The 26,764-nt window shown below is 41.5% G+C and overlaps 1 protein-coding gene across 3 annotated transcripts in view; it reads right to left on the minus strand.

The window, feature by feature from the left end:
- The window catches only part of PAG1 (phosphoprotein membrane anchor with glycosphingolipid microdomains 1), a 132,686-nt gene that overhangs the window by 37,146 nt on the left and 68,776 nt on the right, over nucleotides 1-26,764 (minus strand). The window contains exons 3-4 of one of the 3 annotated variants that reach the window (XM_064480899.1): nucleotides 20,470-20,564; nucleotides 1,085-1,147 (exon numbers count right to left, since the gene is read on the minus strand). The gene's annotated coding sequence lies outside the window, so the exon portion shown is untranslated. Of the gene's footprint in view, nucleotides 1-1,084; nucleotides 1,148-18,519; nucleotides 18,689-20,469; nucleotides 20,565-26,764 lie in introns of all 3 variants that reach the window. The other 2 variants (XM_064480900.1, XM_031441423.2) reach the window with 2 other exon arrangements.

The following is a 26,764-nucleotide window of genomic DNA, read 5'->3' on the forward strand; positions in this document are numbered from 1 at the left end:
TCTTTGGTAGAGGTCCATGTTCATTGCAAAGGCCATTAAGGCCATTAATACTGTGGACAGCTAAAAAAGACTTTGGACTAGATATAAAAGCAAATGGAGTATTTAAGAAGATGTGGTAAGAAGATTTAAGAAGATGTGATATGTGTGTGTGTGTGTGTGTGTGTGTGTGTGTGTGTGTGTGTGTGTGTAATGGAATATTACTCAGTCATGAAAAAGAACAAAATGTTGCCACCTGCAGCAACATGGATGGACCTAGGGATTAACATATTAAGTGAAGTAAGTCAGACAGAGAAAGACAAATATTAGACGATATCACATATATGGAATCTAAAAAATAATACAAATGAATGTATATATAAAACAGAAACAAACTCACAGACATAGAAAATAAACTTATGGTCACCAAAGGGGAAAAGGAAAGGGGAGGGAAAAATTAGGAGTATGGGATTAACAGACACAAATTACTACACATAAGACAGATAAGCAACAAGGATTTACTGTATAGCACAGGAAAATAACCTGAACAAAATATATAACTGAATCACTTTGCTGTATACCTGAAATTAACACAATATTGTAAATCAACTATTTTCAATTAAAAAAGTTGTTTCAGTAAAAAAGGCAATATGAAGTAAACTGTAGGGTCTTGAGTAGAGACATGACAGGCTAGGATAGTATCTCACTTCTGAGCATGGAGACTTTTCTCAACTTAAATCGATGCGTGTCTTGGCTGTGGCCCTACTGACTAGTAGCCTTGATTTGTGTCAAAGTGCACACCTCCAGGCCCCTCCACTATCAGCCTCATTGGTTTCACTCGGCTCCCTTTCCAGGCCTTGTGAGAGCAACAGCCACCACAGAGATGCCCCACCCACAGAATCCCCTCTGTCCTGCTCATCACGCCTGGGGCGCTTGTTACACAGCTGATGCCCTGGCCTGACCCTCAGATATTCTGATATAATAGAGTTGAAGTGGGTCCCAAGAATCTGCATTTTTAACACATAGGTGATTCTGAAGTAAGTAGTTCACTGATAGAGCTCAGAATTTGTTACAAGCCCTCAGGGAATCCCAGTGGAGGAGAACTTACTTGTCAAGTCTTTAGAAAGTCAGAATTCCTCAACACTGACACAGCATTTGACCAGGGGAATCACTGCAGAAGGAATGAGGAAAGACTGAGAGGGAACGTTTGTGTAAATGCAGTTTCTACAAGTTGTATCGTTTTCATCGGTTCATCCTATGAACGGAAAACTCTAATCCCGTGTTGAGTCCCAGTGGACAGAGGTAGTGAAGCTTGGAGGAAATCCACCGGGAAACAGCTGCAGGGCATTTCTTCCCCTTACAATGCCACGTGGCTAATGTGATTATAAGACCTAATGAACTGAAACTAATGCAATTTTGAAAATCTTCATAGCTAATGAAAATCACATCTTCTCCCTCAAGACTTCCCATTCTTTTTTTTGTTTTCCTGTTTCTAAATCATGAATGAAATGAAGTCATGGGTTAAGGCTGTGTTTATGGAAAGTCTTAGTATAATTTTGAGAGTTTCATAGATTTTGAATGTCACAGTGGTTTCCAAGTTGAAGGTCATGTTTGGAATTTACATTATATGCCACAGGATTAAGAACTTTCTGGAGACACCTAGAATAGCGATTCATAACACTGATATTTTAAAAATAGTTTCTTCTCCTCTGCTGAGTTCAAAGCATTCTGTGCGGCAGGTAGTCAATGTAGTCTCTCTGCCCCAATTTCTATTTTCTTGGTAAAGTTGAGGGCTAGAAAATAAGAACTAATATCAGGGTATGGTTTTGCAACCCCCTCCATCCCACATTCTCTATCCTATGTTTTCACCCCTGTGGGGGAGAATGGTTTTCTATCCTGATAAGATAGCATGCTTTTTTTTTTTAATAACCACTAAACTATACACACAAAAATCATATTTCTTTTTCTCTGACTGGAAGCTCAGTGCTGTAATTATCCTTCAATTAAAGCGATTATCTTAGTCTAGCTCTTTCTTTCCTCTCTCTACACCAACCCCAATTACAAGTTTTTGATTTCACATGTTTTTAAATCTTATGTAAGTCTCTTTATTAAAATGACCTCAATATTTCTTGGAGGCAGATCTTAATTTCTAAATATTGCACACATGAAGCTTTAAATTTAAGTACCATGGACTATTCCTTTACAGATTTTAAAAGCTCTCGATGTCCAGATTGGTTTTTAAAAAAGCAAAGGATGAAAGAAGGAAAAAGGAAGGAAGAAAGGAAAAAAAAGATTTTCCCATTAAATTAATCTTTGGGATCATAAGTTCTGATCTCTAAGGAAATAATGAAAGAAGTATTCAGATGACATGTGAGATGCAAAGACCAGGATGATTAAAAGCAAATCAACTTTATCCTAAAGGCTACAGAACCATTAAATTAAATCATTAAAATTCTAGTCTAATCCTCTGAATTAGACTAGAATTTTCAACCCTGGCTATCCATTAGAATCACTTAGGGAATTTTCTGCAATACACCAATGTCCAAGCCTGACCCTGGAAACTGGCTTACTTGAGCAGGGATTTGGTCTGGATGTCTGTATCTATAAATCTGTCCCCAGAGCATCTGAATATCTAGTTAGAATAGATTCATTCATAGCCCTAAGCTCAACTGGCAAATGTAACTTCATTTTATTTCTTATAGTATTGGAACATAGCATAGTCAGGATGTGACAACATACGACAGACAGAGCTCACCTTTCCTCTTCCCACACAGGTCCACGCTGGGAACCACGCAAACCACGCTTTCTGCAGCACACGTGGATCCCCAGAGCTCAGGCCCAAACAGAGCACGTATGGTCTATTCCAGAAGGTAGTGTCTGAACTTGCAACATAAACACACAGACTCAGAAGGCAGGGACACAGCCATGTTCTCTGTCTGCTAGATTATGCCTACTTATTTGTCTCTGCGTCCCTCAAAATGCTAAACTGAAAAGTTGTATGGCCAAACATAATTCACGGGATAAATTAAAATGGCATTATTTTAAAATGTAAAAAACTTTCGACAAGAAATGTAAGAAAACCTCCTGGTCTGTTATTGGTTCTCACATACCACTGTTTTTAGGTTGTATGTCGAAGCTGATATAAACACTCACCATCTCTTCACTTATAAAATGATCTGTAATCCTTAGAGGCAAAGAATGTACTAGAAATCAATACATTGCTATGTCAATACTTTTCTTCGGGCTACTTTAGCTTTTCTCTTGATCTTCATTGCTAAAATGGACACTATACCCTTTGTTGAGGTCAGTGTGACAAACATTTATGGAAGGACTACCATAGGCCGGGCAGATCCAACCCCTCCAGCCTCCGCTAGTTCCTTCGTCTCTTTGGCCACGACCTTTCAAACCCACATGGGCTTTTTCTTTCTAGCTCTTGAACATATTGAGTTTGTCCTCACCCTGGATCTTTTACACTAGCTGTTTATCTACCAGAATCATCATTTTTCAGGTCATCACACAGCTGGTTCTCCTTCATTTATTTCATCCTGTTCAAATATCATATTCTCAGAGAAGCCTCCTGTGGTCATCCATTCTAAAGCCCTCTTGTGCACCTCCAATTCAGCCTTATTCAATCACTCCCTCTTGCTTTCCTGTTATCCCATCCGAAAGCATCTTGTGTATTAGTCTTTGCGCTCATGGTTGCAGGATGCCCTCTAGATCACAACCTCAGTGAGCGCAGGCACTCTGTCTGGGCAGCTGTAACTCCAGCACCTACAACAGTCACAGGCACTCTGTCAGTACCGATGGAGTGAATGAATGCACATCTTTACAGTCCTACCAAGAAAAGCTCCGAGGTGGGGGAGGGTGTAGCTCAGTGGTAGAGCGCACGCTTAGCATGCACGAGGTCCTGGTTCAATCCCCAGTTCCTCTATTAAAAAAAAAAAAAAAAAGAATAGTTCCAAACATAGTCTTGTACTTTTTAAGGCTGAAACTACTGAATAAATAAATGAATGTGTACAGAAGCAATTTTAGCCTACAATTCCCCACGCAAGATGCATGTGCTGGGATTTTAATTGGACCCAGAGTGCCAGCCACTTTTGCAGAGAAGGCGATTTGTACCCTGTGCCTTGCTGGCTCGCAGCGTCTGCCAGACAGAGTTTTTCTCTTTGCACATCTTGCAATCTTGGCTGTCACTTTCAACTTCCAGCAGAACACAGCCAGACATTAATGTTTGAAACTGCACTTCTAACGGTCTGTTGAGGTTTCTTTAGACCACCTGACTGGGGTTAGCACCACGTTTATTTGGCACTGGGTCCTCAGTCTACCATGTAAAGTTTTTGGGTCTCTTGCTGTTGTTCACCTCCATTCTGGCTTGGCACGGGAGTTACATTCCAAAAAGCATCCACTTAATGCTGGTGGGGTTACTGCAGCCTGGGAGCTTTTGTCAGTAATCTCGCCCTTCCATTATGACCACGAGATACAACAGCACCGGCCAGGAAGTCAGCTGCAGTATCTTCAAGACAAACCCCACTGACATATGGAAGCGACAGTTGGAGCACTGCCTCTATTCCGAGGCGCTTCTGCTTGGTCTAGACTAGCCCTTTAAGCCATATTGATACCACACTCTGCCAGCTTTCCAAACATGTGCCTCTGTTTACATGTCGGCTCCATTCAGTATTCCCAGCATTTCAGTTCTCCCTTCAGTATAGAAAAGCATATTTGATACCACTAACAAAATCAGCTACATTTGTATCTTATGAATCATACATTAGTTTGAAGCCCTCAGGCCAGAAAAGGCCTTGGCACCCAGTAAATAAATATTAGTTCCTTCTTCTTGCTATTTTAACGAAACACTTATTCTATTCAAAAATATACTTAAAAAAGAACCTGCCTCTTTTAAAAACTCAATGTACGTAAAGTACTCAAATGTACAGCTAGGATTTGAGTATTTCTCCTTGGTAGCTAACTAGCGCTGTGTTAAACTCAGATGATAAACCGGAATCAGCATCCGTGTCGGAATCAGCTGCTTCCAAGGCAGGCGGTCCGACGGCGGTAGGAAGTCCTAAGAGACGGTGCATCTTGCTTTAACCAAATCCAACATACATAAGTTTGTATTTATCAAAGAGTGGCATTATGAAATAATACGAATATTTTCAAATAATACTACTTTAAATGAGGAGCAATTCAAACATCTTTCAAATAAAATTCAATTTCAAGTCTACTTTCACAGAAATTTACAGGAACCTATATGCTGCCATGAACAGTCACAAAGCCAAATCAGAACTAACGCTTATTTCCAGCAATCATACAAGGCCGTTCAAACTACAGGGTCGGGGCTGATGGGAACCTCTGTAGTGGGTGAGTCAGGATGACTACACCTGCACCACAGATGAATCCTAATGCCATGCAAAGAGGCACAACCAGACGCTGGGCTGTGTGATGCAAAGGGAAACACTAATTATGAAGCTTTCTTGCCCAAAACGTCAACCTGAGCTGATTAGGCCTCCGGCTGTAACCACCAGACTTTTATATATTTGTTTTTTGCTTCTATCACTTAAACAGTCAAATAACAATCAAGGATTTTGTTTACCCATCAGCTAACTCACATTCATAGGATTTTTGTGAGGTCTGCGTGTAAGTTACCATACGACTATCTGTGTAAAAAAAAATTAGAACAGACTTTAAATGTGCAATTTGTGTAACTACCCATAATGACTGTCACCAGTGTATCCACTAAAATGCCATCGTATTGAGCGGAAGGAAGAGAGAAGACAAGCTGGTGGTGAGCACACATTTGAGGAGACACTCCCCCTCCCCGGTTGTGAAATATTGTCATCCTCACTCTTTGAGGTTCAGTCTTAGGCTCTTTTCCTTATTTTGCCTCATCGTTTCTTCCTGGTGTCTTATCCACACCCGTGAGTTCGATTCCCTGCAGGCTGCCTTGATCTTCCATCTATATCTCCAGCCCAAACCTCTATTCTGAGCTCCAGATTCCATATCCAGCTGCCACGGGACCTCCCCACCAGGATGTCTCCAGGCTCCCAGCACAGGGGTCCTCCTCCAGGGCCCCCTCCCTCCGTGAACGGTGCTACTTCAGCGAATTACAGAAGGTCGCATCCCAAGGTCCCCCCATTTACCATCCTCTCAGTTGTCCCTCTCCCCCATATCTAATCCAACACACCAAGCCCTCTTGATTGCACCCCCTGGATGACTTTCAAATCCATCTCTGCAGCTAGTCCTTGTCTCTGCAGCCTCCAGGGTCAGTGCCTTGTCAAGTTCCCAGCATGTCTCGTCTTGGCTACAGCATTCACCCTGCTGCCTTCCAAGTCCTTCTTCAAACCCTAGCCTGAGGGAGCTTTTCAAAAAGAAAATCTGATCACACCAAACCCTTTTAATGGTTTAAAACCTTTTAATGGTTTCTCATTGATCAAAGGATAAAGAAAACGAAATCACAGAGTAACCTGCTACTTGCTGCAAGTTCTGGCTTTTGTCTCCCTCCCTCCTTCTTCTCCTTCCCTCTCTCACTTCTTCCTTACCTGGAACCTCTTCAACCCCCACCCCACCCACCGCCCTTCCCCTAGTTAAGCTCTACCCCCCATCAGATACCAGGGAGGCCTTCCCAGGCACAAGGCCATTGCTATATTGGTTTCTCTCTTTCACAGCATCTCCTTGTCCTCTGTCCACTTAGTCGTGCAATGGGTTTGACTAACGCCTGTCATGCCTCCTAGACTGTATGGAAACCCTATTATGAAATCACACCTGAACTCACTGCGCTGTGAGTTCGGTAGACACTGCGGTGTGTCATCCAGTAGTACGTGACAAGCTCCCCTCCAGTCAGGCTTGAGTAATCCTGCTGAATCTGGAGATTCTGGTCTGGATTGGTTTTTGTTTGTTTCTGTTTCCATAGTTAGTTGGGAAGTATGAGGTCAGATTTAAAAGAGGGCCTGATGGCGCAGGGCCTGCCAGGTACTGCTGACACCGAGGCAGGCCAGGTTAGCCACATGGAAATAACTGCTTCTCAAAGAAACATGTTCTTTCTCATTTTTCTTTAAAGGTACAATCCACTCATGCTGTCTCTTGTTTTTCCTTTGCCTTAAGAAAACTACAGCACAAAAAATAGTGAGAAATGGTGATCGAGACTCAACCTGATGGCTGGGGAGTAACAGAGCAGGGTGGGGCACAGGAGCAAATTATTACTTCACACGCTCCAAGTTGGGCGTTAGTTGCCATTCATTTAAAAGACAACAGGGAGAATGTTCTATAGTCTTAGAAGGTGGAAGAACTGGGGTCCACAACTGAGCGAGAGCCTTGAGAATCTGTGTGAACACCACGGATGTATGGAATAGGACCGATGTTTCTGTTTTACGAATCACCTTCTAAAATCTGAAGGATGAAATCGACTCTGCTAACTGTCTGCGGATGGCTTTCATTTGCATAGGGTTTCCAAGAACTTACAGGGCACGTGCTTAATGTGAAAAGTCTAACATACTGTAAGTCTTTTACAATAACGGTATTAAAACCCTTAGACTGTCTAGGGATCTTTAAAATTGAGTCCAACAGATTTCTATTTACTTCTTATTTATAAAAAAAATAATGGCAGCAGTTTAAGAGATGTGTAGTGCTTGCGAGGGTAAATTTTTCTTATCTTGGATTCAGAAACCTTTATACAGCTTCTAGTTTGGCAAACAAATATCAAAAATATGGAATTCCCCTTAGAGATACGTGTATCAGTAAAGTCATCAGATTTAGAACAGCAAGCCCCAGATGGTCGAGTAGCAGCAACAAAAATCGCTTTCCTTGCCAACATGAATTTCATAAAGCGGAAATCATTCTCAGGCACACAGAGACAGACACACCAAGTCCCACGGATACTTATGGCCATCTGCTTGGTACCAGGTTCTGTACTTTATTACACGGCCCATAAAACATTACTTTAAAAAATAAACACTGAGGCTCCAAAATGAACTGTTTGCTCTTAGTGGTAAAGGCACCGAAGCCGTTACGGAAAGAGTGACCTGTACTCCTGCGTTTCAGAGTGAGACAGGGTGGTGAGTGCATGTGTGACTGGCAGGATTTAAAAGCACAAGCCAGGCCAACAGCAAACCTTGTTTGGATGGGGCTGCTTTGAACATTTTAACTTCTATTCCTTTTTTCTTTCCGATAGTCTGTTTAACCCAAGTTTCTGGCATTCAGTGTTTGGGACTATGAATGTGACAGGACTGCCATGTAAACATAACTGTGTTTGTCTGATCATGATTGACAGAAGAGGGACCGAGGCTTACAGAGCTTCAGTAGCTACCTATCCCCACCCCGACCCCTGACTCCCCATCACTCAGAGAGAAAGAAAGTGAGGGTGATGAGGATGAGAGCCACAGGTCTTCATTACTCCACCATAAGGACTTCCTAAAAATCATAAAAGGAACTGTAGTTCAATAGAAACTCAGAGCTTGAAAGCTAAGTCTTAGCAGGTGGACGGCCTTTTGAGCGCCTTGGGGCTTCTGGAGGTGGAGGGCTGGGCGATGCAGGCTGGAGTCAGGATGCGGAGCCCTGAGCTACCTTTAAGGAGTTTAAAGTCTCACAGTTATAAAAAGCAGACACCATCCTCACATGAACATTTGCCATATTTCGATACTGCACCTTCCTGAATAATCTTTGATGCTCTATTTACTTCAAAGAAGATAGAATTTTTTGACCCAGTTCACAACGCTGATTAGCGATATTCTAGCCGCCAGATAAATAAATCTCCATTGAATCCAATTTGTGGGATCCAAGAGCAATTTATGGATCAATCTGGAGCTATATGGGGCTTAGCTGGTTTTGTGAAAATAGTTATAACACAACAGTGAAAGAAATCAATAAAGATTTATTTAGGTTTGTCTTTCTTTGTATAGGTTTAAAAACAGGTTCAGACCCATTAAAACGGCCTTTAATATTTTTGGAGTTGAAACATTACACTGTACTCTCTCTGGTTCTTTTCTTGAGTTCTTTTCTTCACATCCATTCAGTCTTTCTCCTGGACACCTGTGAGCATGTCTGGCTGCCCCTGCCAGGCTTTGTCAGCCTCATCAGGTGACGACACCTGAATTCTGTGCCAAGATACCCACAGGCAATAAGCTTTCCCCCTATTTCCATTATCTTTCTGCAGCAGAGAAAAAATGCATAGCACTTAAGCTTTGTGAGTACCATTTGGAGGCCCATCTGACACTCTTCCAAAGCAGGCAATTAAAGAGTTTGGCTGAAAATCTGATTTTTAAAACAAGTAAGAAAAGTTAGTAACTTCCACTTATTGAATATCTATTATGTGCCAGATACTTTTTAACTTGGAGCCTCACCTGGAAAGATCAGGTTACATTTAACTTACTCTTCACGGGACTGTTGTGAGCTACAGGGAGGTGTGGGAGACTGGGTAAATGGTCACAAGTCTTCCCCTCGCTGTATCCTCACTCCCTATCCTGTGACTGTATAGGTCCTTCCAACAAGAAGTGGTGTCTATTTCTACATCCTTAATTCTGTGCTGGCCTTTTGATGCACTTTGTCCCACAGAATGCAGCCCAAGCAAGTGTCAGTTCTGAACTGAGATCATAGCTCTGCATGGTTCTGCTCTCATTCTTGGAACCCTGCTGATCCTTCAAGTGAAAAAGCCCAGACTAGCCTGCTGGATGAGAGACATGTGGCTCAGGTGTCCTCACTGTCCCCTAATTGTCAGCCATTTGCCAGAAGCAGAGATACCCAGCTGACTGCAAACTGACCAGAGATACACACACGAACCCAACCCAGACCAGAAGAACTGCCACACTGAGTCAGCCCCAGCTACAAACCACAGAATCAGGAGCTAAGTAAATGGCTGTTGCTTTAAGCTGTTAAACTGTGGGGTGGTTTGTTAGGCAGCAAAACTAACTGATACAAAAGGTATTATTCTTTTCACTGTACTAAAAAGAGGTACAGAAAGGTTAGTAACTTGTCCAAGGTCACTTAAGTGGTGAGTGGTAAAGCAATCAGGTATTCCATCTGCCTTACGGGCTCACACTGAGTTGCTTCACTGTGCTGACTCTTTTTGATGCAAATGAGGAAGTCCGTGTTAAGTGCCTTCTACATGTTCTGTGTTGGGCCAGACTTATTTCTTACACTTAGGAAGCTTACAGTCTCCATTTTGTTTTTCCCTAAGGAACTTGCAGTTTGATAGTTTTGCTTATCCAACTGCCTTCACCTAAAATACATTTTTTTAACTGATTTTTCACCACTGAAAGCTGCTCACGTGTAACCTCTCAGAAACCTGCCTAGTATCCCAAGACAGAATTAGAGTTTCTGACCTGCAGTTCACTGCAAAAAGAACCACAGCAATTCACGCCTTCCTTCATCCTCACCCTTTGTAGTATGACTTTTCAGTACCATTCGTTAAGAGGTGAAATCTGTTCCCTTATGCCTTGAATCTAGACTGGACTTGTGACTTGCTTTGGCCGAGAAATGTGACAGAGGTGATGGTGTGCCAGACCTGAGATTAGGCCTAAGGGGCCTTGCAACCCTTGCATTCATTCTGTAGATGACCCTAACTCCATCATGTGAGCAAGACCAGGCTAGCTCTGCTGAAGGATAAGAAACCATAAGGTCTAGCATTCCATCAGCCAGGATGTTCCAGCTGAAGTCCCCAGACATGCAGGGACCCAGCCAAGAGGAGCAAAGCCAAACCCCGGTGAGTACTGCTGGATGTGGGTAGCTAGTTGAGACCAGAACTGCTCAGCTGAGTCCAGCCTGAACCGCCAACTGCAGAATCAAAAGCTAAACAAATGCTCAAATTAAGCCTCTAAGTTTGTTATGAAGCAAAAGATAATGGATACAGATCCTTTGTACTCTTCTGGCATTTTTTTAAAACTTGTTTTTGGAATAGCACATATATTTGATAAATGTTCAACCAATGAATGAATTAAATGATTAAATATTTAATTACACTGAGATAAGATTTCTCTAACAAAACAACTCTGATCTTTATTTTTTTATTTTTTATTTTTTTTTAAATTGAAGTAGAGTTGATTTACAATGTTGTGTTAGTTTCTGGTGTATAGCATAGTGATTCAGTTATATATATATATATTTTTTTTCATATTCCTTTTCATTATAGGTTATTACAAGCTCTTGAATATAGTTCCCTGTGATATAAAATGGGACCTTGTTGTTAATTTATTTTATATATAGTAGTTTTCATCTGCTAATCCCGAACTCCTAATTTATCCCTTCTCCCACCCCTGCTTTCCCTTTGGTAACCATAAGTTTGTTCTCTACTTCTGACTTTTTATTTTTATATTGAAGTGAATAACTTCTATCTTTCCTGGCTGTGAGAGAGAGCCACGTTTCACACATGGCTTGATACTTACCAGGGGTGCTCAATACATGTTAGCTCTCATTGATTCTGTATGTGAATTAAAATGCCAAGCAAAACAAAAGCCAGAGCAAACACTGTAGCATTGGGGCATGCAGTTTTTCCAAAATCCTTTCAAAATCAGGACAAACGCTCCTGGTGTTTGTGAGATAGAGATTTAGGGCAAGGGACATGCTTTTCCAACCCTTAATATCGGTAAGCTTCCTTTTCTTTGAAAGCATACACTCTTGAAATGACCCACAGCTGCTCAAATCACCCAATTTCAAAGAGTGGGAGAACTCTGCTATAGAAAGACCATCACAAGAGGCATTCCCCACCCCTCAAGGCTAGTAGTACTCAACTCTGGTTGCACAGTGGAAGTACGGTGGGGGAGTTAAAAATACCTTCAGAGAATGGTTTAATTAGTTTGGGGGTATACCCTGCACACAGGGACTTCTAAAAGCCCCTGGAGTGATTTCATTGAATACCCAAAGCGGAGAACCACTCTTCAAACCCCTCCCCAGAGTGTTTACATCAGTCAAATGGTTATTACTGGATTTAACTTTTAAGACAGACCTAAGTAAACTTTCTTTTTTATATGCCTCTAATCAAAACACAGCACTGGAATACTATGGCTAGAAAACATCATAACGAACAATAACTGGCTCAAAAGGAATTAAGGAATAATGATCAGATGAGTAACTTCCTGACGATCCACTCGGCAAACAGAATATGAACACTTGGCAGGGTCTTAAGTGTCTTCGAGGCCTCAAGTATAATTAGGTATTCAGAATTTTATTGCCCTAAATTAAAATACCACATAACACTAGAAATTGTATTAAGTAATAAATTCAAACAAAATGGCATTTAAGCGCATTAACCTAAAATCTTTGCTTGAAAATGTACCTTATAGGAATAACAATTTATCACAAATTAAGGTATAGTTTAATAGTAAAATGATTTTGAGTTCAGATTCAACGCAGTATATCAAAAAACTGTGGCCTTTGCTTAATGTGTAAGTGACTCTCAAGTGGCAACAGTTATTATTTTTAAGGATTGTGTTTTTCAAAAAGGGCTAGAAAATGATAAATAATCATCTTATGCTATAAACTATACAGTGCATGCAAATTGCTTTAGTACCAAAATTTCATCCTCAATAAATTCCATAGCTGGATCACAAATAGACCTCTAACACATACATATTTGGAGAGTCAGCATTATTCTAAGCCACAGATTTTAGGAGAGAAAAATCTGGTTTGACTCTCAGATTTCATAGAAATGGAAAATGAGGTCCAGAGAGGTGAGTAAGTCAAGCAAAGCGCCCAGCACCGAATGGCTGGGGATGGAGCCCAGAAGCCTGAGCCTGTGCCGTCTCACGTCTCCGGAGGTGGCGCAGGGAGGGTAACAGCACAGCGGGTTCTAGCCGGACAGTGACCGGGGCTGGCTGGGACGGGCCCCGGATTTTGCCAACTTCTGCTCCAGGTGGCTCTGTTCCTGGAGGACCTTGGCCACAGGACAATGAGTTATCACCTTCGATTCCGTTTCCCCTTAAGACCAAACAAACTGGAGTCAACTCTAGCCATTAAATACATTAGGTATAAAGACAATACCTGTATTTTTTCTAGTCTATCATTAATTTTTACATTAACATGGTACATCTGTTATAATTAATGACCCAGTGTTGGGACGTTATTATTAACTAATGACTGTAGTTAATTCAGATTTCCTTAGCTTTTACCCAATGTCCTTTTTTGTTGTTGGTGTTTCAGGATCCCATCCAGGGTACCACGCTGCATTGAACTTGCTCTATTTTTCATTAGTTCCACTGTGTATCTCTGTGTGTGTGTGTGTCTGTGTGTGTCAGGGAGTATGTGTAGGGAATATGAATATCTCTCTTCTTTTGTTTAGCCAATTAAGGGTAAAATCCTACAAATCACTGTCCTCATATGCTCTGATGTAAAAGAAAAGGGCATTTGTTAATGAAGTAATTTGGAGTTCTAATTATGAGAAAAACACTGAGGATAAGAGGATGATTAGGTTAAAAAGAATTTGACATTTGGAGGGACCTAGAAATATGGTCTCTGACTTCAACATAGATTAACAAAATCTAAAAAGCAAGGGATGGGAGCAGAGGAGTGTGAGTTCAAAGCAATAAAAGGCAGTTCACATAGAATGATAGTAATGCTGGAGAAGGAAGGAATTTTGTGCAATTTATCATCATTTACTTTAGGGGAGTCTGCATTTTTAAAATCCACAGAAATGCAGTCACGGTTTCCTTGCCAATATTTGTATAAAACATTTTCCAAACAAGACTGATTCATCTTACTCCGAAATGAATTGTTAGATCACAACAGAGAATGTTAAAGAGTTTGCATCCCTTATAGAAATGCCAAACAGTTTACTCTGCCTGATGCTGCACTATAAATAGGGAAATCCAAATGCTAAAAATGTTCTTCAAGTTGCCAAACATAGTTCTTTAGCATCTACTTCCTTCTACAAGTGACTCATTCTTCTAAAGTTTGAAAATGAAAGCTAGTTACAATTCACGGAGAAATGCTGTAGTGTACATCGATCAGCTAAATGTAAAAGGTATTTCATTTACATACATTTCATTTCCCTTAGATTATACCCATTGAAAGACTTCTTTGGGCATTTATTGAAGTTTTATTAAAGAGTAGTCACTCTGATGACAGATTTTTAAACTAACAATTAGAACAGCCAAGCAACTTGAATATTGCTGGAAAATAATGATGCTGACTTAAATCATTTTGAAATTCATTAGCTACATTTGGATGTAAAAGATGTAAAGTTTATTTGCTGTAATAAAAATATGTTAATAGTGAAGTCATAACATAAAAACTAATTAGGCCACCAAACAAGATGGCACCAATAATGCCCCAATGGCCAAGCACAAAAGGAAATTAAACTCTAAGATATTTCACCTGATTAAGAAAAACAGGACTCTTGGGAAGAAATCACCCTTTGTTGTAAAAAAGAATAATAAATAGGGGAAATGCTACTGATTTATGATTGGCATTTCAAAATAGTATAACCATGGACATCTTGCAATAAATAATAAATAAGAGAACAGAAATCGTATAGAGATTTGCATCACACGTTTGAGGTTAGCATTTATTTGAAGAGATAACCGCCGATTTTCACTGAGACCTGGGACAGAAATCTACAGGATATGCTCATGTGATGTGGATGAAGCCAGGGAGGCCAAGAGTGGATTCACATTTTCTTCCAATCAACTGATTATACCACTGGCCTTTAATCTTCCTTCTGCAACTCATCAGGCCTCCTGCTGGCCAGTTACCAATCATTTACTGGAGGAGGACAAGATTCTGTTTAAACTGAATACAAATAATTACTGCAGCCTTTTTTCCTGGCTTCATTCAAGGCTTTTCCACCTGTTTTGACCTGCACAGTTATACTTTTGCAAACCTCCATGGGAGATAATCTAATTATTTTAAAATCTCATGGTATATAAGAAAGAAGTGATCTAAGTAAAATTACCTGATTTTAGGTAAGTTATTGTTCAAGATTATGTTATCATATTCATTTAAATACAAACTTTAATAATTTTACTTTGACTTTTTCTTATTTAATAAGTGGATGTGCTATTTAATTAACTTTAAATTCATTGTCTAATAAAGTGCATGACTCGCAGACTAATTTTTGAAAAGGCATACTGGTGTGTAATTGATTTGGGGGCCAGAATTATCAGTTTTAAACTCTATTTAATATGTTCTGATGTCAAAATAGAAAATGGGGTCCTGAAAACACAGAATGAGTGTGATGACGACACACAAAGGTCACACAAAGGAATCCGTCCTGGAAGAGCAAGTCAAAACTTGTCTCCATCACACAGCCCTCTGGGTTCTGGAGAAGACTCGAGTCCGGAGCCAGGACCCAGACATCTCCACGCACACCACAGCAGAGCCGGGCTACAGCATGTGACGTTTAATAAATGAGGCTGACGTGCCCACAGCTACCCACGAGTCACACCTACGGGGGTTCCACAGCTTTTTGGTACTGGCCTGTCACAAAGCCAACATTTCTACCTAAAAGACCAGAAAGGCCACAGAATTTAGACACTATGGGAAAAAACTGATCTCAAAACCAGGAATAGTTGTTTCCTTACAGAAAATGTTTGTTCTTAGCTTAGGACCCTATCATTAACGACCATTCAGACATCAAAAAGATAATAAAGGGAAACTACAAACAACTCTGCACACAGAAACGCGACAATTTAGGTGAAACAGACCAATTCCTTAAAAACTACTAATTATCGCAACTCATGCAATATGAAATAAATAGATGGAAAAGCCTTTCGCTATTAAGGAATCGAAGATGTAATTTTAAAACTCCCCAAATAGAAATCTTCAGATCCAGACAGTTTCACTGGAGAATTCTAACAAGTGTTTAAAGAACTAATGCTAATTCTTCACAATCTGTAACTGTTTATTAGAAGACACAGAACAAAATTTGGTTCTTTCATGTCAACCAGGAAGGAGTCCACAGAGTTCATTCTGCACACTCACCTCCCTCCTTCCTCCATCTCTCCTACCATCTATTCCTTGTGCCTAGTTTTACCTTCACCTCTTTTTAACTCACTCTGTCTTGATGTGTTGTATATTGTATCTTATTCTTGAAAGCCCTTTTGGAGGATGTAAGGATATCAACAAACAGTTTCTAGCTGATAAAGATGAAAAGACCTTGGCGATAACCCCATTCTCTCCCCCGCGTCTAAAGATGGGCGGGGATTCAGGGATCCCAAATGTAACATGTTGGTTTCCCCTCATGCCTGACTGTCTCCTGTGACACTGGGCTCTCTCATCTCTCCTCTGCCCAAGGGATGTCCTTAGACCTTTCTCCCGACCTTAGAGAAGAAAAAATGCAGGCAATTCAGCCTTCTGCATCTTGCTTTGGAGGAACCCAAGAAAATTCTGAGAAACCTGCAGTATGTAAATCAATTAAAGTTTGTTTAAACCATGTCTCTCAAACATCTGATCATAAATAAAATTTCTTTTCCTTTCCTTTTCTAGAAGCGTGGTGGAGAGCTGCGCCCATGAACACCCCTCAGAACACACTGGGTTGAGGTGAGGCTTCCAGAAGGCAGCTGTCTAAATCCCCACGGTGGGTGAGAGAGAACAGTCAAACGTCCATCTCACTGACACATTGGTCTGAACAGTGGCTTCTCTCAACAATGTTGTCAAGTCCAGCAACACTGCTGGTCTCAGAGCCACTGTCCATCAAGGTACAGAACTCACTCAGCTGGAGGGTGCAGCTCAACCAACAGCCACGGGATGCGGGGCCCTGAATCCTGTGTTTACCATGCAGCATTAATCTGCACCCGATTTTGAATTCTAGTAGGATGGAAGTTACAAAAATTCTTCCGCCACTGACATAAATGCCAAGAGACAAAGGGTGTACAGTTTCAAAACCAACGGTATAACACACTGTGTCACCTCTGTGGAGATGGTGTGTTTGTAGACCCCAAAAGGGACAGGATCATCAAGCAAACCACTGTGATACAGGAGCCACCTGGGGTTGGGCGCACGGAGCCCTGAGGCCCAGACTCTGGCGCGGAGGGCCCCGATGCCAGTGCTGTCTACCTTGCCCGCCTGTGTGACCTTGGACAAGTTACTCACCCTCTCTGAGCTTCCGGTTCCTCTTCAGTAAAATAATCGTAACAATAGTAATTAGGGTAGTCAGGTGGATTAAATGAGTGAATATTTGCAAAGTGCTTCCCTCACAGTAAATACAACGTAAGTTTGTTAAATGGAATAGTATCATTAAGTGTTTACTCCAGTTCCTCTCTATTGGTGTATGTCTCCTTTCATAATAGACAAAGATGATGCACAGCACTGGTGACAGCGAGAGCCTCCCGCTCCTCATTTTAAGACAGCTGGGCCTGATTAATTACAAGGATGCAAGTGAGGTCGGACCAGGCCGTTATGCATCTAAGGCGCACGTGCTCCCCTGTGCGGGCGGTGGTCGCACGTCACAGAGAGCCTGGTTGTCCCTTGTGCCAGCTCACGGTCAGGCCTCGAGTGCGGTGGTTACCGGGGATTCTGGCAGCACAGGAATAAGAGGGCAGAGCAGGAGGAAGGGCTGCCAGACTCACAGAGGGGCCAGCGATAGCCCCACAAGCTATGTCTCCCTAGGGGCTCGCGGGTCCTGAGCCACAGGCAGCCTCTCCGAAGATCCCCTGGCGGGGGCAGTAGGCACTGACCCTGCCTCTGTCTCCCCTCCCTTAGCAGCCCCACACTCAGTTGTTAAAAATAATAAAATGAAAACGACTTGTAAAGCAGACAAAATAAAGGCACTCCAAAGACTGAAGCAGTACAGGGAAATAGTTTGGTAACACCTTGATTCTCTTTTCTGATGTCTTTGGTATTTACTTGGAAGGAGTGTCCTATAACAATATTTCCTATGTTTTTAAAAGGTTAACAAGTACATCTGTATAAAGATTCAAATATGTTTTCAGGAAATGTATATTTCTTAAAAAAAAAAAAAAAAGCAGATCGTGTCTATGAATGATGTCCCAAGTGCCCAAGTGGTGGGAAAAGAGATCTGTGTTAGGTGTGTAAGGCTAATCCTTATATAAGTTACATAAAAGGCTGAGCTGGGTTTGCAGTAATCTAATAGCTGATACGCTGATGTCATCATAACTCTAATTCACAATGTCATAATTTATATTATATTGTTCTTGTGAAAAAAATGCAGGGAGTTCCTCTTACAAATACAAGCTAAGATGGCAGAATACGACAAATCTCTCTCTGAACATACGGACGAGGGGCCCGTGAACTTGGCTGGGGATGGCCCGGCCCACCTGCTCTCAGGGGCCCCTGGACCAGCCGCTGTGCTGTGTCTGTGCACATGGCAGCCTGCAACACCTTTTCCTGCTCAGTATGAAACACACACGCACACAACCCAGACGCCTGGGGCTGTGCTCAGGGAGGCAGGAGAGCAGACTGAACACAGAGCCTTAAGAAGCACAAACCCCAGGCCTGACTTGGTCTGGGTTTCCATTTCCGCCGGCTCAGTTCCCAAGGCAGGGTTCGCACGCTGCTTTGAAGCTGCACTTTTACAGCTGCTGCCTTTAAAGTTGTGAACGTTCTGAGCAGGAGGCCCTCTGACACTGCCCCTAGCAGGGCACGTCATTTTCAGTTTTCTCTTACCTTAGGCAGCTCCCACTTGTTTCTATGGATCATCAGATGGCAGGCATGGGTTATTTTTCATTTACACCGACGTCAGATGCTAATACGTAAGGAGGGATCGCCAAGCAGATCTAGTGTGTTCAGAACGTGTGTCTCACCTTCCACGATTTTCATTTTTTTTTTAACCGCCCTATTGAGATAGGCATGCTGCAATCTTAAAGACTTTTTTTCACGTGAGACATGCATAATACAGCACAAAGAAAACCATCACTTCCAAGAAAACTATTTCCTCCAATTCTGTCTTGCATCTATAGTCATGGAAGCTTTAAGAGTTTTTTTTTTTTTTTAAAAAAAGCTCCAAGCTCATCTATTGCTTAAGATTTTGAGATTCTCCACTGCTCCGAGAGGCTGCTATTCTGTATGCATAGCACAGATCCCTGCCAAGCCTATTACAGTGAATAAACAATGTCTTCTCTGTCAAGACAGGGAGTGAATAGTATCACAAAATTCTCCTCTAATGTACAGCCTCCATCTCCCCGACCCAACCCCTTCAGAAGAGAACAGGCAGAAGGGGGACTGGTGAAGGAAACATTATTCTCTCCCTGCCAATCTGGAACTGCATTCTAGCAAGCTAAGCCCTGAGGGATGTCGACTCTCCATCAACTGCTAAACGGAGAAAGTTGACAAGCTTATTTTCTTTTAAATTGGATAGTATATTTGTGCATTTCTGTGTGTGTGTGCACACGAATCGCTTTGTCAGGAAGGGAGGAGGCAGTTCATCAGATATAATTTCAGGGCTTAGCCAGAAAACAGCTTGTAACTGCAGACTGAGCAGCAACAGGGGAACTTCAGAGAAATGACACAGCAATTTGTGTTAAAATATTGGCAGCTAATTCATGAATGCTGGAACTGACTGGGGATTCAGCTGCTTCTGTTAAGTCTTTATTCCCGCTAAGCTCATGATTCATAAAGAAAATGCCCAGAGTTACTTCTCTGAAAGATACAGTAGGATGCTGACAGACTTCTTTGGTGTCTCTGTGTCTCATATTTATTAACTCTGTCTCTCTCTCTCTCATACACACACACACCTTCCTCTCCCCCTAAAAGAGACATCAAGCATATAATCTTCCAAAAAAGAACATTCATTCATGAAGCATTTGTCACCAGCCCATGGAGGATTTACTCAGTAGGTATTTTCATAAAAGAAGAACATGGATTTCTTTTAAACCTTCCATGTTTGGGGTAGGAAGGGATAAATTGGGAGTTCGTGATTTGCAGATACTAACTACTGTATATAAAATAGATAAAAAAGAAGGCCCTACTGTATAGCACAGGGAACTATATTCAGTATCTTGTAGTGACCTATAAAGAAAAAGAATATGAAAAGGAATATATGTATGTTCATGTATGACAGAACTATTATGCTGTACACCAGAAATTGACACAACATTGTAAACTGACTATACTTCAATAAAAAATAAATAACTCTGAAAAAAAACTTTCATATTTTAAGTCTTAGTTGGTGTAAAATACCATGATTCAGGTTTTTTTCCTCCCTTGTGATGTGATTACAGCACATATTTATTTTGACGCCTAAAGGAATTACTCAGCTCTTCCTCACACAGCAATGCTCTTTTTAGCATCAAACCATGCTGCCTGTTATTTTCACAAGTATCTGCAAGACACTGACATGAAGGAAAAAAAAAATACAGCGTCCCTTTTCTCCCCTTTTTCCCACGCGTTTTGAGCCCAGCTCAATGGGCTCCCGGATTCTGGCGGCATTCTCCTGGTAACACATTTAGAAGGGACTGCAGGGTATCTCAGCGGCTCTGCTTTTCTGCCTGTGTCCCCCTCGCTTTCTCTCTCCCATGTCACTCTAGGTTTGTCCTCAACAATTAAGCCTTTGTGCCGTCCCACTGCAATGTGCACGTTCTGATTGTGCCCCCTTCTTGGTACAACAGTAATATTTACCTTGGAGAGAAGCTTGTCCAAATAAGGATTCAAAATGCTGGCAACGTGCTCCCTTTGAAGTGTAGTTGTGGGGAACGTCTCTCTTCCTTCTTGGCCTACAACCAAAGAGAAAGAAAGTTAGGGAACAACAACAACAAAAAAAGACAGATCGATAGAGACCATGAAAGATATCTGTCCAGTTCACTGTAAAAACGCTAGCAATTTATGGCAAGTATAAGCTTTATATTCCTTCCTGAACAAAGCAAACTATAAAGTCGAGGGAAAACTACAAATAGTCGTGGATAAGTAAAACAATGTCTCTAAAATCACAGTCAAGTCGATACACATACACGTCAAATACACATCAATTGACTTGCTCTTTCCTTAGTTTTCCTAGTTTTATGACAAATAAGTCTATGTTCCTGTACTAATGCTAAAATTCAAATAACTTTTGTCTGAATTTGAGATAAAACAAGGGATTTATTTGAAGAGGGCACTTATGCTTTGATGGAAGGTAAGCTGTGATTCAGTTGTGGAAAATGTCTTATCAAAAGCAGAATCTTCGGTGCAGCATGAACAGTGTGGCCCAAGTGACACACAGACCTCATTCCGAGTCGTCCCTGCATCCCGCCCACCGTGGAAATGGGGAAGATGCAGGAATGGAGGGGACTACAGGGATGTCTTCCTTTGATCGCCCATCTGTGGCTCTGCTCTGCTTCTGGTACCCAGCCCTTCCTCCATCCCCCTTTCCTCTCCAGATCTCTTTACATCCTCTAATAAACATCTCCTGTATTGAACCTCTATTTTACGTAAGACACCGTGACAAGTGCAGTGTGAGAGGCAGGAGGGGAGAAGGATGAAATGAATGAATGAGTGAGTCTCCAAGGAGAATATTCCAGCTGTTGCCTAAGATTCAGAACCACTCAGTTATTTAACAGACTGAGCCATGATCCTTGATTTGCAAAATCAAAAACTGAGTAGAACTCGAGCCTTCTATATTTGCATCTAGTGATGTTCTTTTGTTGGGATCCACATATGATCTCTTAGACTGAGTGTTGCCTTCTTCCACAGCAGAATCAGCGGATTATTTATATTATCTTAGGTACATCTATTGTTTCCCTGACAGCTACCAAATGAAAAATGGCTGCCTTTTGTTTGCTGCTGCGTTCAGCTACACTATTCTTTTCTTTTTCTTAAGTCTAAAAAGATTAGAACAAGACACACAATCATGGGCTGTCTTCCTCCAGCCTGACTCCAGGTCTTTCCACTGTCAATCATGCAAACTAAGAGGGCAGGGCTTCACTGGGTGAAGGGCTTGACGCACAAGAGCCTTTCCCCAGCCATCTTTCAATCTTTCATTAGATTTCAAATCAATCCTCCTGCTGAACTTCTGCCATCCAGCTCTATTTAGACGTGGATTCCAACTGCAAATCTCTCCACTTCCCCATGTTGTTACAGTCAATCCCAGAGAACGCTCTTGAATTCATTAGAAACCTGAGCAAGATTCATTACCTAAATCAAACTGCTACAGGAAAAAAAAAAAAAACAAAATGAAAAGAATAAACAGTTTTCTTAAAATGCCAAATCTTATTAATATGTATTAGAAATCACACGTTTGCGTATGCTTTCTCTATTACCAGACATGAATAAAGAGTCTGATTTAAAAACTGAACACGTGATTTGACAGCTAATTTCATAATATAAAAGTGGTACATAATTTTGCATTTTCAGAACATGCATTTCACAAGTTAAAAACATTCCAAAGAAACAAGGTAATCAAGACAGTGTGGTCCTGGCATAGGACAGACATAGAGATCAAGGGAACAGAATTCAGCATCCAGAAATAAACCCATATATCTAGGGCCAACTGATTTCTGATAAAGGTGCCAAGACTATTCAATGGGGAAAGAATAGTTTTTTCAACAAAGGCAAGTAGACAGTTATATGCCACAGAATGAAGTTGGATCTTCAACCCAGACCATATAGAAAGTCAACTCAAAATGGATCAAATATCTAAATACCTTAAGAGGTAAAATTACAAAACTCTTAGAAGACATAAGGGTAAATCTTCCTGAGGTCAGATTTGGCACTGGAGTATACCAAAGCACAAAACCAAAGCACAAGCAACAAAAGAAAAAATAGATAAATTAAACCTCATCAAAACTAAAAACATTTTAATGCTCTAAAAGATACTATCAAGAAAGTGACAAGAGTGAAAAAATGTATGTGCAAATCATATCCGACAAAGGATTTTTATCTAGCATGTATAAAGAAACCTCACAACTCGATGATAAAAAGACAAATAACCCAACCAAAAACAGGCAAAGGATCTGAATAGACACTTCTCCAAATAAATATGCAAGGGCCAATAAGAACATGAAAAATGCCTCATATCATTAGTCATCAAGGAAACACAAATCAAAACCATGAGATACCACTTCATTCTCACTAGGATGGCTATCATCAAAAAGTCTAAGACAGTAACAAGTGTTGACAAGGATGTGGAGAAATCAGAACCCTCGCACCTGGCTGACAGAAATGTAAAATGGTACAGCCACTTTGAAGACAGCCTGGTTGTTTCTCAAAAAGTGAACAAAAGTTATCACTTGACCTAGTAATTCAACACCTAGGTAGATATCAAGAAAAATGAAAACGTGTGTCCATGCAAAATCCTGTACAGGGATGTTTACAGCAGCATTTATTCACAACAGCTCCAGAGTGGAAAGAATACAATGTCCATGAAATGAAAGGAAGCACTGGTACAACTTACAACATGGACGAACCTTGAAAACATGCTAAGTGGAAGAAGCCAGTGACAAAAACTCCCACATACTATCTTATTGCATTTAGATAAAATATCCAAAATGGGCAAATAGACAGGTTGCCTAGGGCTGGGGAATAATCACCCTGGGGATGCTATCTGAGAGTTCTGTGGTTCCTTTTTGAGGTCATGACAATATTCTAAAATTGTTTGTGGTGACAGCTGCACAATTCTGTGAATCTACCAAGAACTATTAAATTGTACACTTTAAATGGGTGAATTGCATGGCATGCAAATTACATGTCAACAAAGGTGTTACCAGAACAACATTCCAAGGAATGTGGACGTTATAATGTTGGTCATTATCCAGATCAATCTGAAAGAAATATGGCACTGCGAACCCAAGCGTGATTTTAGCTGGGATCGCTGGAGTTGCTGCCCTGAAGCAGGATCGCCTGGCTCCACTGCAAGCCATCTGAGCCCGACTGAGACAATGAGGGTATAATTCTGCACGGACCAAATGATCCTTCAGGTCCTCATGATTATCTCCAGTGTGGACAGCAGTTAATTACTGCAAATGATTACTGTCCAATCAAATGGAAATTCTATGGTGTCAGTGTTGATTTTCTTTTCCACTGAACGGAATTTCAGGACTTCGGGAAGCCAGGTGTCTACTTCAAAATGACTGCCCCCACTGCATACACTAAGTCAGTGGAATGCCAGGCTCAGAACTGCTTCTTCTACGCGTATTTCATTGACAGACAGTTCTCAGGAGGATTGATACCAGGTTCTTAACGTGGATGATGTCATTCCTGAGAAGCTCCAACAAGTGAACTCTGGTCATTCATGATGCATTCTGCCAACTAACCTGAAGGCTTGTTCTGGCTAGAGCATGTCAGAGGAGCCGAAATAAGGATGGGATGTGCACCTGAAAGATGGCCTGGTCCAAGCCCCAGCTGTCACTGCTAAGGGGAAGTCTAAGGAGAGGAATATTTCTTCAAAATTATGCCCTTACAGGGTGGGGAGGGATAAATGAGGGGCTGGGGATTAACAGACACACATTACTATATATGAAATAGATAAACAGCAAGGACCTACTGTATAGCACAGGGAACTATATTCAATTTCTTGTAATAACATGTAATGGAAAAGAATCTGAAAAGAAAAAAAATATATATCCATGTGTATATATAATTGAATTACTTTGATGTACACCAGAAACTAACATTGTAAATCAACTACACTTCAATAAAAAGTTTGTTTTTTTTTTTTTTAAAACTACACCCTTATAGTCCCTTCTGGGGAAGTAGTGATGATGTCAACAGCAAATCTCCCTGTATCTGGGCGGATAAATACAGGGATCTGGTAACACAGACCTGAGCGACTTTACTCCAAACCCATGTTTGAGAGGCAAGACATCTACTCAGTGTGAGACTAGAATCGTGACTCTCAATGAACAATTCTCAGATTTGTTTCTACTGTACAGCACAGGGAGCTATATTCAACACCTTATAGTAACCTATAATAAAGAAGAATATGAAAAGGAATATATGTATGTATATGTATGACTGAAACATTATGCTGTACCCCAGAAACTGACACAACAATGTAAATGGACTACAATTCAATAAAAAAGTCCTAAAGGAAAATAAAATAGAATAAAAATTAAAAGTGAGGTATAAACCAAGCTCACTTGATACCTGACCCCTTCCTACAATGCCTGTAACATTCAGTTTCTAAGTGCAATGTCAAAAGAACTCAGGGAACCACAGCAGTAAAAAGCACTGAGCACTGAATGAATCACAGTGCCTAGGATACAAGAATCACTCAATGTTTATTCATGGATCGAGTGAATTAATTTTAAAAACCCAGAGCAGACTTGAGGATGTTGCTGTCACACAGCTGCTCTCACTTGCAGTCCCTGAAGGTAGAGAAAGGCGCAGGCTTGCAGGTTGCTCATGATCAGTGTGCCACCACGGCGATACATCACAAGTGCATGCCATCCTTTATCCACACTGCAGTGGAAATAAACCAACAAACAAAGCTTAGACTTGCTAATCCAGTCTATGCTGGACTCCCTTCCATAAAATGAAAGGCTTCCAGAAGGAATCCCTTTTTATCTCTGGGAACATTGTTAGGTTTGAGCTAAGGGTAAGGAAGGTTTAGTTTAGTGCCTGCAACCTAGTTTGAGTCCTGGTTCTAATGCAGAATAAGTCCAATACTTTCCCTAGATGGGAACCTTTCAAATACTCGGAGATGCATATTTAAAGAGGTTGCAGGGGGAGGGTATAGCTCAGTGGCAGAGCTCCCGTTTGGCATGCATGAGATCCTGGGTTCAATCCCCAGTACCTCCATTAAAAAAATAAGTAAATAAACCTAATTACCCCCTACCACCAACAAAACAAAACCAACAAAAAACAAACAAACAAAAACAAAGCAGTCCCTCTTCCTGTGCCCTGCTGCACCCTCTTCTCCATTTCAAAGAGGACAGCTTTGAGTACCACCTAACATAACTCAAAAGAAGATAACAGGTGGAAGGAGAAGGGAGCTGGGTCCTGGCCAGGCCTGTTCACGAGAGCAGAGCAGGCTGACAGCCCCATCCAGCCTCAAAGCCCAACCTAGGAACCAAACACAACAACCAAAGGACAAGGTAACCTCAATCTGATTTAGGGAACAGTCCTTATCTGGGTTTTGGTGATGGTGGTGGTAGAGGAATTCTCAGGGCCCAGCTGTCACAGGAAGGGCAGACCTATCAGCAGGGCGCAAACAAGCTGGTGAAGTCAGGACGGCGGTCTGCTACCATCCTGGAGGTCCAGGCACAGCTGCAGAATCCAGCCACGGGGCAGCGAGTCCAGGTAAGAGCCACAATTGTTGAGAAGACCAAGACAGACCATGGTTCCCAAAGTAGACACTGAATTGTAGCCACTTGGATACACAGAGCAGAAAGAGCTGAAACTTGCAAGATCAAGGAAACTGGAAGTCATTCCTGGGATACCAGATCCTGTATCTGGATGGCAAGAAAGGCCACCTGGAAGGCAGAAGTGGCCGTCCCTGTGGTCAGCACTGAGATAATGCCATCATCAGCACGGCAGATCAAAATTCAACAAACAAGTTCAGCCAGCTTTGAGCAAGACTACTGGGGGTGAGGCACAGAGGGAACATGATTAGTGGTTCCACTGCCCCGTGGGTAGGTTTAAACATCTTAAGTATTAAGACCTGCTTTAGTGAGAACAGATTCTGATTTGGGGACGGCAAGAGGGTGTACTCAAGAGGGGCGAGTGGGGAGGAAACAGGGAAGGCAGGAGGGTACAGGCTGGGGGCTGACACTGTCATTTGCTGGTGTTCGCTTCTAAATGGGTGAGCTCGAAGATAGTTCTCCAGATGAAGCAACACTTCCTCAGTGAAGAGGAGCACAGGGCTCTTCTTTGTGTTAGTCCAGATGCTGTACTTTTATTTAGAAAGCCCTAAGATCACGGAAGCTTTTTCCACCGGCTACACTGTACTCTTGGCACACATGAATCCTCTACTTGACTAACACAAAATCTAAGTTTCTTT

This window comes from Camelus dromedarius, chromosome 30 (assembly GCF_036321535.1).
Source record: "Camelus dromedarius isolate mCamDro1 chromosome 30, mCamDro1.pat, whole genome shotgun sequence".
Taxonomy (NCBI): domain Eukaryota; kingdom Metazoa; phylum Chordata; class Mammalia; order Artiodactyla; family Camelidae; genus Camelus; species Camelus dromedarius.